The following is a 15,615-nucleotide window of genomic DNA, read 5'->3' as shown; positions in this document are numbered from 1 at the left end:
TCAGATGAGTGAGGGGAACAGGCCATTTGCCAAGTCTAATGATATAAATGGAGATACCGTAATAAAGGAGCAAAGGTCACTTAGGGGTCACTTGGCCATTTTGGTTCCAGCTGATGTTGAGTATTCCTATGGCTTCGTTGTTTAAATCAGCATGATGACCTGCCACGACATGACTCTGCCATTACCCAAGGCTCTAAACCACCAGTCTTCCTATTCCCCCTCCCCCCTCCCCCGTGGTTGTCTGGTATACCTCATTATACCACCATGTTGTTTAAATGTAACCCAGATTCCCCCAGCAGCTGAACAAACTCATCTCGACCCTTGAAGAAGAATTGTTGATTACAGCTCCACAGTCCCAGGTGTGCTTTGGAAGTGAAAATTCTGGATTGTCGTTTGGTAATGAAGCCCACGCATCGCATATAGCATTCCAAGTCCAGGGGAGATCTAAAACTGCATTCTACAGCAAATGCATTTAAGTGAGACACAAAACTTTCTCAGTAAGTGAGATAAATAGCCATTGTACACAGTCTGATAGCCTTGGCGTTGCATCTAAGAGAAACATCGTTTTCAGTGCTGTCTCTATTTGGTCAGCAGGAGTGGGAGATTGCAAATTCAAACCGGGAGGCGAGGGCTCCTGTTAACAAAGGAGAAGGAACATGGATTGGGAGAAGTTATACAGAACAAATGAACAACAGCACTGGGAACGTACTGGAAAGGCTCCATTAATAGGTTTCTTCCCACAAGCAAGCTGGATTTCCATGCAGATTGCCTGCCCCCTGGGGGTTGGCCTCGGAGCCCCAACCAGGACTCTTAGCAAGAAGAAAAACACTGAGTTGGGTGGCGGAGGTTTAGGGAGAGGTGGGAATTGGGAGCTAATAAAGAGCTTTGGGAGCATACAGAAATGGCATCTTATGTGCGAGCTAATTATTTTCATGGCTGATTCATCCCCCCCAAGTAGTTCACAGCTGGCTCCTTTTTACTTTTCCCATTATAGTAGTGCATCTGCATGGATGAATGAGCGATGGGTGGTTCAGGAGGCTTTGGCCAACACTCAGATAGACCTATTGTTCTCCTAGCCTCTTAGCAACCCCCTGACATGCCCTGAGCTCTTTTCATTTTGTATCCTGAAACATGGGTCCTTCTGTGTCCCGACTGCTTTTCTTTGAAAGGAAAGGAAGGAATCTCCCGAGTCTCCTGATTATTTAATTGGCCTTTTGCTCAAGGATCATAACAGCTTCATGAAAAGAAGGTGGGAGCCAGGAGGCAGTAGCCCTTTTATAAGAAACACATGCAGCTTTTTTCCTCCGCCTATTCCTGAGAATTTTTCTTTTGGCACTAGCCTTTAAACATTGAATAGAAGCTGTGATATGATAGATCAAAGCCAGGTTAAATATTCAAAAGCAAGTCACTTCTCCAGACATTTAGCTGAATAGAAACATAAAGCCCTTTATGTGAAATGTAGTCACTCTTAAAAATTGCATGGCCCGCAATTTTTAAGAGGGTGGCAGGTGAGATAGCTTAGTGGGGAAAAGCAAGCACTTGTCACCCAAACCTGATGGCCTGACTTGGGTTGTCAGAACCCAGGAGGGAAGGAAAAATAAACTCCCACAAATTGATCGTCTTCACTTCTCAATATGTGTGTCTTGTCATGTGTACATTAACCTATGCATGAGGGCACACCCATTACTACACACAAACTACACACACATACACTTGCACACAATACATAGAACAGGGTAAAATAAAACTTAAGTAAAAAGAAATAACAAAAAAAACCCAAAAAAACAACAACAACAAAAAAATAAATAACAAATATGGCAGAGATTCTCATGTAAATTTATCTACACTATGATATGCTAACTAGGTAAATTTTATCCACATATGTCATATAGACTCAGAAGTACATGTACCACGAAAGAACTGATAAATGACTGACATTGTAAGAAATATATATTTGGTCACTGCCTGAAGTTCAAAAATTGACTTCTAGGGCTTTTGTCAGTTCCTACTGAAAGGACTGGGGGCGGGAGGAAGATGAAAAGAGGATCTTTTGTTATAGGATTTGGTTTTATTCCCAGGTTCCTAATACAAGAATTTCTAAGTCCTTTGAAACCTTTGGAATAAGGAAGCTTTTCTATTGCCTACTCAAGAGATGACTGATGACTGGAAGCCCCTGGATGGTTTGGGTTGGGGGATGGAGTGCCTGAGGAACCAACCAAGTGATTACGTACAACTTACAGCTCCACTTGGAGACTTCCAGGGAGTTCTGATGATTTAACCAATCTTTCCACTGTAACAGAAACTTCATAAAAATCCTAAATGATGGGATTCAAAGTTTCTGAGTTGGGAAATACATGGACATACCGGGAGTTGTTCTACCCAGAAGGGAATGAAAACTCTTTGTGACTCTTTACCCACCTGCTCCTATAGATCATTAGTAATATCGTTTGCAATAAATTAAGAAACATATGTTTACTGGGCCAAAAGCACCATTTTTAACAACTTAAATGTTGTGGTTTGCCCTGGAGTTATCTGTATTTTGATGCTAATTCCACTGCCCCAGGGACAGCTGCCTAGTCACATACTCAGGACTGGTGAAGTCACCTGAGAACCACCTCTCCATTGAATTTGTAAAGTACAGGTGAGGGTCAGGTACGGGATAGAAGGAGGCCTGTCATTGGAGGAGAAGGAAGGATGGGCAGGAGAGAAGTTTGAAGGAAGAGGAGGAGACTAGAACAGAGACAGAAGACGGAGAGAGGGGAGAAGCCGTGGCAGGACAGGATGGCAGGTGATGTTAAGATTCTGCTCTGTGTGGGGTTGGGGATAGGAAGCGCAAGTCCCTGGGTTCGGTCCTCAGCTCCGAAAAAAAGAACCAAAAAAAAAAAAAAAAGATTCTGCTCTGTGTATTTACAGGTTGTTATTAATGTTCTCAAGGGATGGATGGTACCGGGCTTTGTATGTTTAAGTGGGCAATTATATCTTACCAATTGGGTCAAAGATTATTGTGTTGTGTGTTCTTTTATGTGAGGGTTTGAGTGTAGGAAAGTGTGCGGCTGGGATGTATTTCCGCCAAGATATCTAGCAGATATCTTGGGGCACCGAGGTGTAGACCCAGCGGGGTAAAAGACACCTATACTTTTTTTATTATTATATTTTTACTACAACACTTAGAGATTCTGAAGAAGGAATTGTGGGAGCCTCTCAACTATAGCCAGTTGGTTCAGAATCAACTTGGACTTAAGTGAGAGGTGGCCTTTATATCCGATCCTGTGGGGTCTGTGCTGACTCTGTATAGAGTCCCAGTTACACAGCTGGGTATTCAGTTGGTGTTTGTAAAGAAATAGAGACTTGCTGGTATGTAAAACTGAAAATATCCTGTCAGGAGTGTAGTGTGAATTTAAAAAGCCAAACCAAGTGGTGTCCTGAACCTGTAATTCTAACGTAGGAGGCCAAAGCAGAAGGTAGCAGAGTTCCGGCAGGTGGACTACGCAGTGACTTTGCAGAGAAGTTAAGAAACGTTTCTTGTTTTTATTTTGTCTATTTTCATGAGTTATCGCAAGTGTTCCATACTCTGTACGTCTAGATGAAGAAACAGAACCCAACCAACACCTTGGAAGCCTTTTCTATGATGACCTCAAGAGTGGTGAGTGGTCCGCCGTCTAAAATGAAGACCATGAGTAAACTATTTGTTTTTAGTTTCACTCCTTGGTTAACATTATATTTGTGAGCTCATTCCACAGTTGTCTACGTTGAAATTCAGCTGTTTCTAATGACTTTTCTCTGCTGGGTGAAATGCCACTTAAACATTATGCACTGTATCAAAGGGAAAACTGGCAACAACTTCATATAAGGATCTTAACTGGACTTCTTTTCAATTGTAGAGCCAGAAAACATTTCATTTCATAAAATATGATGAACGTTCCAATGGGCCAAGCAGAAGCAGATTTCTTACCAACAAAAACCTGAATAAGCTCTCTAGTTTCACAATAAAAATGAGTAATTTTTGAGGCTGCACAGCTGACACGTGCATGGTTAATCTCTGTTTGCTTTGTTGTAATAAACTCACTCTCTGCTGTGAGGGCTTTTGTCACAGTTGCCTAGATTAATTTTCAAGGTCCAGAAGGAAATTTTCCTTTGGTTTTGCCTGTAGATGTCTAATAGGCTGACAGGAATAAGATGAAAAGCCTTACATCTGCCTTCATACAATTTCTGCCTCTGAACTGGCTAGTTTTTTTGTCAATTTGACATAGAATAGAGTCACCCCACCGGAGGAAAGGGAACCTCAATGAAGAAAGTGACTCCATACCCTAAGTCCTATGTCCTATAAATAAGCCTGTAGTGCATTTTATTGAATAATGATTAATGATTGTTATGGGAGGGCCCAGATAATTTTGAAAGGTGCTACCCTTAAACAGGTAGCCCTGGATGGTGTAAGACAGCAGGCCAAGCAAGTCAGGAAGAACAGGTCAGTAAACAACACGTCTTCATGGTTAATGCTTCAGTTCCTGCCTCTTTGTTCCTGACCTGCCATGAGTTCCTGTCCTCCATGCTAGATTATGATCATGAAGCGTAGGCCAAATACACCCTTTCCCTTCTAAGTCACTTTTGGTCATGGTGTTTTATTACAGCGACAGAAACCATAAGTAATGCGGCCTCCTTTGCCATCTTAACCTTTTGGCTAAAGACACATAAAACCCACTGTGAGCAGAAAAAAACAGACTTTAAAAGGAGCAACCATACTGACTGGTGAGATGGCTTAGTAGTTAAAGGCGTCTGCTGCCAAGCCTGATAACTTGAGTTTTCCTGGACCCCACATTGTGGAAGGTGAGGACCAATTTTCTACAAATGACTTCCATAAATATATGACAGCAAATGGGAAGCAAAGGGAGAGTGGTATTGTAGAGCTCTCATGGTCAGCTAGAATTATAGCTGTTATATTTATAAAATATATAGAGTTATATTTTATCAAAGAATTGAGAAAACATAAGCAAACAGATGATAGGGAAAGCTTAGAGGAGGCAGGAACAGGAGAGGGAGGCACACTGTGAAGGAGAATAGTGCCAAGTAAGATGCCTCCAGAGCCGGTTTTCCTTTAAAGCTTCTTTCATATGCGTTTCCACAGGGGGAAATGCTGAAATCCTTGATTAACATTTGGGCTGCTGGAACTCTGGGGAATCTGCATGCATGTAAGCCATTCAGCCCAGAATGGTAAGTGTATGTATGCCCCATTGTACCTAACTGGTTGTTTCAAGGACAGGCTTGACCTCTCTGCCCTTGTGCAAAATGCTCTCTGCCCTTGTGCAAAATGCTGGCTTAAGTTGGAGTTCTTACTAGCAAGTTGCTTTACAAAAATCATTAGGTGCCTTTGAAATTCCCTTGCAAGGAGGTGTGTGTGTGTGTGTGTGTGTGTGTGTGTGTGTGTGTGTGTGTGTGTGTGTGTGTCTGTCTGTCTGTCTGTCTGTCTGTCTGTCTGTCTGGGGGTGCAAGGGTGGGGATGCTGAGCTGATTAGGCAGCTCATTTGGTTGATCCAGTTAAGTCCTCCAGCCCTCTGGGTATTTGTGTAATTGACCTGAAGCTTTTGGCAAATCCATTTGGAGTTGCTGAGTCCTGGGCGGTTGGGGAGGGTGGGGGGTGGAGTGAACTTTATGTGCTTTTTCAGAGAAGGGAAGGTGAAGTCAAGAAAAATGAGCATAGAACAGGTATAAATGGAGAAAAAAATTACTAAGTTCCATGTTTTCCAGCATAGAGCCCAGAAGGAGTTACACAAGGCTTTTTTGTCCTATTAGCGCCATAAAAGATAATTTGAACATTGTGTTGGACTATTCTCATTCCAACACAGAAACAAAGTTATTCTTTAAATTACATTCAGGCTTTCCCTTGCTTCATAATAAATGTTTAAGGCCCCTTTGTTTTGAAGGACCATTCCCTAATAGAATTGATTTGGCCAATTCGATCGAAATGACATAATGTATCTTGGAGTTGGGCAAGGCTATGTGTTGTTTACCTAATAGCCTTAGCTGTCGCTGTTGGTAGGTGTTGTTGGGTTTTCAGTGAGCTTGCTCCCAGGCAAGACTACCTGCCCCAAATAATCCACTCAAATCCAACATGGCCTATGAGAATCCGCTAGTTTTACTTGCAGACAAGAAAAATAAAGTGCAGAAATCTGAGGTCTGTGTAAAGTCCTGCACTCTGATAAGATCCATGTTTGGATGTGAGTGGATGACAGGTTTGTAATCCCAAGGCTTACCTTGTAGAGTTTATCGCTGAACATCTAAATTAGTCTCTCTCAATGGGATGAATCTTTTAGTTTGTTGGCTGAGTTTGTTATTTGGTCTTTGTAAGTACAAAATGTCTCTACTAAGATTTTTGTGGATCCTATAAGTGCTAAAAGGAGACAAAACTATAGCAAGTAAGGAGAAAAACACTTTCCTTAGTGGGTGTTTGTAGGTAAGGGGCTTGAGTTCACCTGGAGTGGGTGTTCCCCAGCAAGAGTGAACTAGACCATTCATAAGATTAGGCACAGATGGTAGTATGAAAGGCAGCAGAGATAAAGTAGTTTTGACTAGATGGTTAGAGATATCTTTAAGGTTAGTCACACCTTCATAAATAAGTAGTTTTGTAATTTTCCACAGGAAGCTATATGAACAAAAATAAGTGTAAGTTTCCCATTCATGGGCCAGCGCCCTATTCATTATGTATACACCGAAGTGTTATTCCAGAACCAGTAGTCATCCATTCAGAAGAGAATTGGAAAGACTGCTCCTACATATTTGCTTTAAAATATATATTAAGTATATTTAATACAATGTATATTAAATATATATGTGTGTGGGTTTTTTTATCTCTTCACTTGACATCCAGCTTACTATCCCCCTTCCCTGTCACCCCCTCCCACAATCCTTCCCACAATCCCCCTTCTGTTCTTTGAGCAGTCGAAGCTCTCTTTAGTATTCCCCTACCCTTGCATATCAAGCCTCTGTGAGGTTAGGCACATCCTCTCCTGTTGAGGTCAGACAAGGTAACCCAGCTAGAAGAGCTGGGGAAGAGCTTTTGGGATAGCCCCAGCTCCAGTAGTTCAGGACCCACATATATGCTATACATTTTGGGGAGGTCTAGGTCCAGCCCATGTTATGTTCTTCGATTGGTGGTTCAGTCTTTGAGATCCCCAGGGGTTCAGGTTAGCTAACTCTGTTGGTGTTCCTGTAGAGTTCCTATATTCTTATTAGCATAATCCTTTCTCCTGTTCTTCCATAAGAGTCCCCAAGGTCCATGACTCAGCTGCTGGATGGAGCCTCTCAAGAAGATAGCTATGCTAGACTCTGGTAAGGTTACCATGTTTGCTTTTAAGTTGGTGTTTCCTGAGGACCCCTCCTGAGCTGGTGGAGGTTGTGGATAACCTCAGCCTCAAGTGTCAACACATAGACAGCAAGGATGGGTGAGATTTGAAGAGGAAACAGTTTGATTGACTAGGCCAGAAGCTGTGGGTCGTTTAGGGAGTTGAAACATGAGAGCGAATAGAAATAATGTGTTAAGTAATAAAAAGAGTCAAAGGAAAGATTTTTTTTTAAGGATTTATAATGTTGAAAAGCAGGACAAAAGTTCAGCTAATGTTAGCTTTTGCATACATAAGAATGATTTCACCCAAGGAAGTAATAGTGCTCTTTTCCAATATAAGAAGAATTATTCCCAGAAAAAGTATGACCCGGAATCAGAATAGTATCTGTCTTTAAGCATCTGACCAATCATACTTATCTGCTTGGATACATATCTTCAGAAGAGGAATTTTGGAGTTTCCATTGCTTCATAGTACATTTTTTTTCTACTCTATGGACTTTTCAGACATATGAGCCCCTAGGGTGGCAGGGTGGACCAAGAAATGCACATTCAACTATCCATCCTTGTAAATGTTAAGGCTGTGGTGGAGTGGCCAGCTGTTGTACAGCAATTTCCACTGCATTGAAACACTCCATTCTGGAAAAGAGTCTTTTAGATTCAGAAACTAAACAACCTGCTAATTTCAGGAAGTCCCCGAAACTTCTCAGATTCACAAGATCTCTTCCTCCCACAGTTCTCGAAGTAATAAGACATGCTGAAGAGAAGAAAACTTCCAGCCTATATTTTGACCTATATTGTATAGAGAGCTTCGGATTCCAGTTTCCATGAATCTTTACCCTTGTTAGCATGGGTTTTGTTCATATAGCTGCCTTTGCCTCAATCATGTTCCTCCAACTAACCTCTTATCCATACTCCTGTAAGTAACTCCAATAAACTCATTGTTTCACAAGATTTGACTTGCTGCCATCATTAGTCTGGTTTACTGTTAGTTCTGTATCTGGATGAACAGACATTTGTTCATGCCTCCCCAAGAACAGTGTCAAACAACAGAACATAACAATGTAGTGTCCCTTCTATTTAAGTGTTAAATTTTTACTAGTAAGCTTTTCTTCCAATTCTTTTTAGTTTTATTTCATTATTTTTTGTATATGTTTGCCTGCTTGTATGTATGTATACCACGGACATACCTGGTACCTGCAGAGTCCAGAAGTGGGAGTATATTGCCTAAAACAGGGGTTTTTAAGGCAACTGTGAGCCACCATGTGGGTCCTGGGAACTGAACTTGAGTCCTGTATAAGAGCAGCAAGTGTTCTTAACCACTGAGTCATTTCTCCAGCCCCGACTTTCCAGGTTATTATCAAGACTTGTTCTCCTGGTTTGACCTTCAAAGATAGTAAGTTAAGATCTGGAGCCAGGTGGACTTAGGTCCTGTTCTCCTGGATGGCTTGTTGGATCTTACCAAAGTCAGTAAACAGTCTTGGTAGATGGGTAGTTAATTGTCTTAGTTTGGGTTTTATTGCTGTGAACAGATATACTTACCATAACAACTCTTATACAGGACAACATTTAATTGGGCCTGGCTTGCAGTTTCAGAGGTTTAGTTCATTATCATCATGGTGGGAAGCATGGCAGCGTCCAGGCAGGCATAGGGTTGGAGAAGGTGAGAGTTCTCTATCTTTATCCACAGGCAGCCAAGAGGAGACTGTTTGTCATACTGGGTGTAGCTTGAGCTAGAAGACCTCAAAGCCTGTCCCAACAGTGGCATGTGGCCTCCAACAAGGCCCCGCCTTAATAGAGCCATTCCCTATGGATAAAGCATTCAAACACATGAATCTATGGCGACCAAACCTATTCAAACCACCACATTCCACTCCCTGGCCTCCATTGGCTTATAGCAATAACAAAATGCAAAATGCCTTTGATCAAACTTCAGAAGTCCTCATGGCATATCATAGTCTCTACAATGTTTAAAAGTCCAAAGTTCAAAGTCTCTTCTGTGATTTATGTAATCTCTTAACTATACTCTCCCATAAAATCAAAATAAAAAGCACATCACGTATTTCCAACATATAATGGCACATGATATACATTACCATTCTAGAATGTAGGGAAGGGAGCACAGTGAGGAAATACTGGACCAAAGCAAGACTGAAAACAAGATGGGCAAATTCCAAACTCTGCATCTCCAAGTCTGATATCAAAGTACTCTTCAGATGTCCAACTCCTTTCCTTTTTGTTGACTGCAACACATTTCTTTCTCTTGGACTAGTTCCACTTCCTGTTAACATCTTTCTTTAGCATGTATTCCATGGCTCTGGCATCTCTAACCTCTTGGTGTCTCCAAGGCAATCCTGGCTTCACCTTCACAGCTTCTGCTGCTCCTGTTCTTGGTGGTCATCCTGTTGTACTGGCTTCCTCAAAACAATAGGTCATTTGCTGACGCTGGACTGCACCTTCACCAATGACCTCTCTTGGCCTCTCACAGTGCTAAGCCTCAGCTGTTCTCCTTTAACCCTGAATGCCTTCAGAACCAGTACCACCTGGGTGACTTTTACACATTATCAAGTCTGGTTGCCAGCAGGTTTCTGAACCTCCATGCAGGGACAACCTTGACACGTTCATGGCCACAACTTCTTTCTTTAGTCCATCCTTGATTCTAAAGCCAGAACCATGTGGCTGGAGCTGCCAAGTTCTGCTGCTTGCTGGACTTGGAACATGGCCCCCTTGTTCAGTTACATCTTCACCAGCTTTCAGTGGTTTCTTTGCCTAAGTTTAGCTGCTCTGGAACTTACTCGGTACATCAGGGTGGTCTCAAACTCAGAGATGTGTGTGCCTTTGTCTCCTAAGTGCTGGGATTAAAGGCATGACACCATGACACCTGGACCTAAGCTTTTCTTTCTTTCTTTTTTTCTTTCTTTCTTTCTTTTTTTTTTTATGGATCTTTATAAGCATGACCACAGTGCCTCAAGATCAGGATTAAAGATTTGTCAATCTGGATCAAAAGCCTGTGTTATGTCACCTCAAGATCTAGATCAAAAGCCTGTGTCTTCCTGCCTCAAGATCAGGATCAGGTGTGCCCTCCATTTCTGTATTGTCATTCATTCAAGACACAGTTAAGTTGACAACTGAGAACAGCCATCACAGGAATATACCTATTAAAGAAACAGTCTGCCATACAACATTCAGTTGCACATCTGGATGAAGGCAGGTCCTGGGAAAATAGGACAATAAGGAAAATAGGAACTGCCCCCTTTAAGAAGGGCTGCTCCTTGATCCCTTGGTTATCCTGTCATCCTCCCCTTTCCCCCTACCACACAACCCACCAACCCTGCCACTTTCTCTTCAGCCTCTAGAGGACAATGCAACCATCACAAACCACTAACAGCTGGCTGTAGTTGAGACAGTTTAATCTTATTCCTACTAGCTTGTAAATGAATAAGACTCAGACTATGGTCGTTTTATTTGCTTTGACAATTACCTGGTGGGGGGGTTATGGTAACCTCTAACATACTCTTTTAACTGCTGGCCTGGGTATTTCCCCACTGGTATACCACAAATACTTGTTTCTCCTGGCCATGTTATCATGGTCCATCTCTTCTCATAGAGACTTCCTCCTCTCTCTGTGTCCTTTCTTCTCTCTCCTCTCTGCTACCCACAACCAGGTAACTCAAAACCTGCATACTTCCAATCCCTCCAGTAATTAGATGCATCATTTTAACCAATGGTTTTAAATTAAGGAACAAGGTTTACACAGCTGCTATATTTACTTCTACACACCAACAGACCAAACCTGAACAGCTGGCAGAGGGGATATTCTGGGCAGGACCAATCAGAGAGAAAAAGAGGGGAAGGCTGGAAGCCAGAGGCCCCTTGAACTGTCTTAGTTAGGGCTTTATTGCTGTGAACAGACACCATGAGCAAGGCAAGTCTGATAAGGATAACAATTAATTGGGGCTGACTTACAGGTTCAGAGATTCCGTACATTTTCATTGAGGTGGGAGCATGGCAATGTCCAGGCAGGCACAGTGCAGGAGGAGCTGAGAGTTCTCCGTCTTCTGAAGGTTGCTAGGAAAAGACTGGCTTCCAGGCAGCTAGGATGAGGGTCTTAAAGCCCATACCCATAGTGACACATTTTCTCCAACAAGACCACACCTCCAAATAGTGCCACTCCCTGGGCCAGGCATAATCAAACCATCACAAGAGCCTATAAATTGACCTCACAGACCCTAGACTGACTCACTCTAGAGCTCATCTCATCCCATTAATGAAAGCTGTTTATCTGTCCTAATAAATTCTGCAGGTTTTGTTGTTAACACTGTTTTTATCTTTGTGACTGGTGCCTCTCCATTCCTGAGTCAATCTGCAACTCTTACCTTCATTCTCGTGACAGCCCCCAATATCTGTTGCTTTTGGGTCATAGCTAATTCTCACATCTGTGACCCTCTTGATCTACGAGTACAAGGATGTACAAGTCTTTGTCTGTCCTACAGAACAAACTTGGTTGTACTCTTAGATAAGCACTCTTCACCCAATTTTCCTAAGGTTTCCTAGGCCAGCTTAGCCATGTCCTCTTTAAAGTCTGATTGACCCTTTCCATCTTTCCAGAGGACTGAGATCTCCAGGCATAGTGTAGATAATACCTTCAACAATAGCATTCACAATCCCCTTGAGTAACATGAATGATAAAAGATGGTCTGTTATCATCACATCAGGGAATCATTTATATGGGGAGTACTTTAGCTACTTCGGCTGTCTTGTCTGAGTAAACTGGAAAGGCTTTAATCTATCCTGTAGAGGTGTGCACAAACATTAAGAATTTATGCATCCTTGCCAGGAAAGTCTATAGGTGTGTTATCTTCAGGTCATCTCCTTAGTAAATACACTTTATTTGAATAGATTAACTGGAAAATCTACTGTCTGCTCCAGTTGTTAACTTCAGAAAGGAGACATACCTGACACTGCTATTTGATGGTTGTCAAAAAACAAGCCATAGTCATGGTGACATTATGACTCATGCGAAATTCTCGTGTGAAATTCTTATATGGGGTGCAGAATGCTTTCCTTTCTATTAATTTTAGCAAAACTGGGCTTCCTGCTTTAGCCATCACTGTTCTTTTGACTCCCTTTCTTAACAGATTCTTCTGTAAAGTATCCTTTGGCTCTTCTAGTCCCTCACTGAAAAAAGAAGAGGAATAGAACTGAAGAGAGTCTCAGTGCTGCAACTTTCAGTTATTAGCTTGTTTTGCACTCACGGATTGAGCTGCGGTCCTTTTGTGGATGGATGTTTACAACATATTGCTACCACCATCTCTGGGAGATTAGCAGCCTCTAGCATCTGTGGACTCTCTGCTTCAGGTGTTTCCTGGAGAAATGCTCATCAGACTCATTCCTATATTTGCTTGGGTATGTGATACCTTGAAGCCATATTTGGAGAATATATATGTATAATATATATGCATATATGTATTATGTTAATCTTTTTCCATTTTCCCATGACAGATCACTCCAAAGAAACTGTCTTCCAGACACAATAGGAATTATTCACATATGAACTTACAGAAAGTGTGGCAACACACAGAAAAACCTGTATAGGTTCAAGCCAGAATGGGTCCCAGCATTGAAAGGGGAAAGTGGACATGAGGTCATCTACACTTGATAGCCACTGGCAAAGGGGGGAAAAGCACTTTTCTCCAATGGAGTGTCACTAGGTATGTCCACCACACACTCCAGGGAAGGCTCCATGTCAAGAAGTAGTGGCTAACACAGAAGGAATTCAGTGGTATATTTTGTGAACATTTTGTTTTATTTTGCTTTGTTTTGGCATTTGTGGTGTGTGTGTGTGTGTGTGTGTGTGTGTGTATGTTTTACTTGCTTTTAATTTTGTTTTGGTGGTTCTGTAGGATTTTATGCTTTTCTTTTTGTGTTTATTTTTTGTGACTATGTGTGTGTGCATGTGTATATATTTTTTCCTTGCAACTATATGAGAGAACGAACATAAAGTTCAGTAGGTAGGATGATAGAGAAAATCCAGGAATTCAGTAGGAATTTGGGGAGGGGAAAATGTGAGCAAAATATATTGTATGAAAAAGATTTAATTAAAAAAAAAAGCTAAAATCCTGGATGGAACTACAAAGAGATGGCCTCACTATTCAATGTGTCAGCAACAACTTCTTTAGTAGAAGAGGCTATGAAGATAACTCTGAGCGGCCATTGGAGGTTCAATCCATGCTAAGGTCAAGCTATTATAGAAATAACACTTCTGGATGGCAGAGGGATGGATAACTTGATACCAAGCTACTCCCCTGGACAAGTGTCAGTTCCCTCAAAAAGTTATGATGCTTTATTCTTATCTTCTTTGTGCCCTTGAACCAGGGAGCTAAACATTTTGTGAATGGGTTATAGGTTATTTCCCAGTTATGCTAGCAGTGCTGACATAATAGACCAATCCCTATCCATCTAAAGGGAGGATGTCATGTTGACGGGAGAATATACCTTTTGAGAAGTTGATTGAGTCACAGGCACTAACGCTTGAGACATCTGTCAAGGGCTGACCCTGACCAGAGTATCTATTCACCCCATCCCTCATGTTCTGTAGTTCAGATATGATCTCTCATCTTCCTAATCCTGATGCTATGCCTGCCATTTGCTGCTATGCCTCCCTGTCATGGTGGACTTACCTTTCTGGAGCTCTAATTCAATGTAAACTCTTCCTCCTATAGTTTTCTTCTTTCTGATCATGGTATTTTATCACAACAGCAGAAAAGTAACTATCCAACCTCCCTTCCTCTTGCATTTACTTTAATTCTATGCTCTCTTCACACAGAGAGGGGTCATGATAGAAAACCATGAAGGGGACCTGTGGGTAAACACATTTGATGCCAATCCTGAGTTTGATACATGGCACACACATAGGTAAAGAGGATAACTAACATCCAAAAGCTATCCTCTGACCTACATACATACCTACCTATACACACACACACACACACACACACACACACACACACAGAGAGAGAGAGAGAGAGAGAGAGAGACAGAGAGACAGAGAGAGAGAGACAGAGAGAGAGTCAGAGAGAGAGAGAGAGAGAGAGACAGAGAGAGAGAGATTGAGTGTTGATATTAAAAAAAAAAGTGCTTTGGGGGGTTGGGGATTTAGCTCAGTGGTAGAGCGCTTGCCTAGGAAGCGCAAGGCCCTGGGTTCGGTCCCCAGCTCCGAAAAAAAAAAAAGTGCTTTGGGAAAACAGGAAAATTCATATGCCTATCTAAAAGATTTAGACAACTATTCCTGTCCCTTGGGAATCTTTAGCAAAGGAGGAGCATTTTAGATGGTGGTTCATAAGTTTTATCCTGGTTAAGTGAGACTCTTTTTCCTCTGGACCTTAGATTTAGGGATAGCCTGGTCTGCAGAAAGGACAGTGTTCTTCAACTCTGGAACTCAATTTACAAATGAGATCAGAATATTGGGCTCTCTATCATTTGCCACAGAGAGTAGGAAAAAGTTAAGAGGGAAATTCAGAAGGAAAGTAAAAATCTCTTCCTCCTATTTCTCCTCCTTTTCTTCCTCCTCCTTTTTTATTTTTAACTTTTTGGTAGTATACATGCCTATAACACATGTATGAATTTGTCTCATGGATTACCTTATGATTTAGTTTTTTTTTTCTTTTTTTCTTTTTTCTTTTTTTCGGAGCTGGGGATCAAACACAGGGCCTTGCACTTGCTAGGCAAGTTCTCTACCTCTGAGCTAAATCACCAACCCCACCTTATGATTTAGTTATCCATCCAGTATTGTCTTTAGGTGACAGACATCACAGCTTTGTGTCCAACACAAACACAGTACATATGGCTGAGGAGAAAGGACAGAGTAAAAGATGCAGTTAAAGGGACGGGGTGTGAGCATACTTCCTGGCTGGCTTGCTATGTGTGTTACTGAGGGGGTCTTATGATCAGTTGAACTCTAGGTTCTTTTTTTTTTTTCTTTTTTTTCGGAGCTGCTGATCGAACCCAGGGCCTTGTGCTTGCTAGGCAAGTGCTCTACCGCTGAGCTAAATCCCCAACCCGAACTCTAGGTTCTTGATGACTTTATTAAAGAACTGAAAAAGTACACATAACAACAGTTTTTATTTAGGAAAAAACAAACACAGAAAAAGGCAAATACGTTATAAGCAAAGAGCAGGCTTGAGCAAGATGACTCTAGAGACTCTACTTCTTTTTCAGTGTTGTCTCTTATGGGTTTAGATGGAGAGAGGAGCTGATTCTCAGAGACAGGAGCTGGGTGGATC

Source organism: Rattus norvegicus, chromosome 3, assembly GCF_036323735.1.
Source record: "Rattus norvegicus strain BN/NHsdMcwi chromosome 3, GRCr8, whole genome shotgun sequence".
NCBI classification, from domain to species: Eukaryota; Metazoa; Chordata; class Mammalia; order Rodentia; family Muridae; genus Rattus; species Rattus norvegicus.
This window is presented reverse-complemented; position numbering follows the sequence as displayed.